The 2,637-nt window shown below is 44.3% G+C and overlaps 1 long non-coding RNA gene across 1 annotated transcript in view; it reads left to right on the plus strand.

The window, feature by feature from the left end:
* The first annotated feature begins 434 nt into the window (after positions 1-434).
* LOC146600134 (uncharacterized) overlaps positions 435-2,637 on the plus strand; it is a 13,227-nt gene continuing 11,024 nt past the window's right edge. The window contains exon 1 of the long non-coding RNA XR_014898368.1: positions 435-512. This is a non-coding gene — a long non-coding RNA (uncharacterized LOC146600134). The remainder of the gene's footprint in view (positions 513-2,637) is intronic.

A 2,637-nucleotide genomic window follows, 5' to 3' on the forward strand; every position in this document is an offset into this window, starting at 1 on the left:
GGATAAAAGTTACCCRGTTTATCGCCTTAACATATAATCACTAATCATCAGCGTTCAGATTTGTTGATCATCAGAACTTTCCTTAGCTGAAATAGGATGTGTCATTCTATGGGTTTTTTTGTTCTTTTTTCCTGAACAACCCAGAGAGCACTTTCTCCTGCGCCTCTTTCTGCGTGGTGGCTGAGCCAAGAGCGGCTGCCCGAGAGCTCCTGGGCCGGAGCGCCTGCCGGCCCATCTGCCAAAGCCGCCAAGGGTGCTCCCTGCGGCGCTGCCCTCGCTCCGTTTTCATCCTGCCACATGATATATTTGCCTTGCGAAGCCATGTGTTCGGTTTTTGAAGCAACTTCTGCTTCTGCCTCCGGTGACTTGCAGCGTGATCTAGGACTGTTTGCTTTAGATCAAAATACTAATTTCTTTTTTGTTAATTTTTTTACAGAGCTGAGAACATTAAATTCCAGTTCAGATGAATAGTGGCTGCATGAACAGGAGCTCTGAGAGACATCCCAAGTGTAGTAAGCTGAGCTTCCAAAAAGATGGCCAAAATTAGAAGTCACTTTGGAAGGGTTAAGCAAAGTTTAAGTTCTGTTAAAGGGCTTAAGTGTCTCTGTTAGGCACCCATTATCTGGAATGGACCAGCTCACAAAATTAGGCATCTTTTCTTCCTATTCAGCAAAAATGGCAGAGAGAAGAGCAATTTGTGCCGAGTGAGGAGCTGCCCCTGAACTTATGAGCTTCATTTGTACCATTTCTGCAATGGGAATAATTGCAAGTGCTTTATTAATAGATGCATATTAAAAATCCATAAAATGTCCCCTTTAATACTGTTAACTATCAAATATACGAAAACTGTTTCTATTTATGAGACACCTGTAGGTAGCACACTTCATTTGCTGCAAGCTGCTGCTAGCAGCAAACATCTGTTCCCAAACTAGTTATTTAAACTAAAGCAAAAACTAGAATATTAGTTCAGATAGTTCAGGATTCCCCCTTGCTTTCCTTTTACACTAGGGAACACATGCTGAACAATAGACCGCATCAGTTACTATGTAAAAAACCCTCCCAGATTTAATACCTCCTTAACAGTGTTATTAAGATGGATTAATTATTCTTTGTTCTGGTCTCTGAAGATAAAGAGTAATTATTATTAATTATGTGTAATTGAAAAATTGTTCCTCTACAAAGAATCCAATAGCTGCTAATGGGATTGTTTTACTTCTTGCCACCCATAGGGAGGAGTGCAGCATCCCATAATGTTATAGCAAAGACTGCCATAAACTTAATCAGGGCCTCAGAGAGTTTTATTAGATTTCCAGCCTGCACTTTAGACCAGTCTTTTCAGCTACAGTGGGTCTCAAAGCGTGCTAGCGAGACAGGGCTCCACATTTTGTTCAGCGCTGAGTGGCCACTTGAGCGAAAGAAGGTGCAATCTGTAAAGCTGTTCGCAATTGATAAAGCCACGAGGTTTTTCTTCAATAAGCTTCCAGAAACTTGTGGAAAAAACACAGATAAGCTAAAGGAAAAACATTAAAAATRAAAAAAAAATTCCTGAGTTTACTTAGCCAGGAAGGAAGCTTTTGCAAAAAATCTCTCTGGTAACCCGTGCGTCACCTGTGGGTCAGCACAGAAAGCAGAGGGAGATTAGGTTGAGATGTGTGAATTAAGGTGCAAATCAGCAAAGTCTATTATGGTTTTATACAAGGGAAGAACACTTTCAGTTAGATAAGATTGGTTAGCCTGAGACTTGAAATTTCTGGCTGCCCCACAGATTTCTGTTGTTAATTATAAATCCTCAAAATATTTACAGGCATAACTTGCTTTGACTTTAGTGGGAGTCAGGCACCTTTGTGTGACTAAAAGTCTGGCCCTTACCATCCCTAGACCTCAGCTTCACATTGGCAAAATGAGGATAATCTTTTTTTTTTTTTTCTTCAACGAGTGCTACAAGTAAATTAAGGAGTTGTTATGTAATTAGATAATAAAATAATTGAGATAACCAAAGCACTTACAAGTGTAGCCCACCCTCAGCTGCCTTTTTCACAGACAAGGTGGTGTAAAGAGGCTAGTTGGAAACAAAAATTATGTATTTAGTTTTGCTTTTTTTGCAGATCCATCTTCTCTTCTTCCTTTTTTTCCCCCTTCCTTCTCAATCCCCACATAGAGATTAAGACCAGATCCTGTGGTGCAGCAAGATGCATCTGCTTACACTGCCACGTCCTTTTTCCAAGTGGCTTCAYGTTCGCCTCTGGCAGCCCCGAAAGCGGAGGATCAGAGATGCCGTCCACAGAGCCCCCTTCTCTCCCTGCCGAGAGGGGCCAGCGCATCGGCGTGCGGCAGCGTGCCGCTCGGGCAAGCGGACAGGCGTCCCAGCAGCTTCCTTCTTACAACCTGGGCCGATACGTGGCTCGGCTGGGGCTGCCGGCGGCTCTGCTTGTGCCGGTGTCAGCTCGGTCCGAGGAGTGCGTCGGTCGCGGACCAGGGTCTGGCCGAGCTCCCCAGCCCTCCGGTCGAAGGCTGGTAAATTTTAGCTGCCGCCCCCTCGTGCTCAGCGCAGAAGAAGGAAGCCCCTCGAGAGCAGAGCAGGGTGCAGCGTGTGAGTGCAGATTTGGGTGGGAGGAATCCACGCCAATGGCTTTTTTT

This window comes from Rhea americana, unplaced genomic scaffold, assembly GCF_003343005.1.
Source record: "Rhea americana isolate MKP2758 unplaced genomic scaffold, rheAme1 scaffold_128, whole genome shotgun sequence".
Taxonomy (NCBI): domain Eukaryota; kingdom Metazoa; phylum Chordata; class Aves; order Rheiformes; family Rheidae; genus Rhea; species Rhea americana.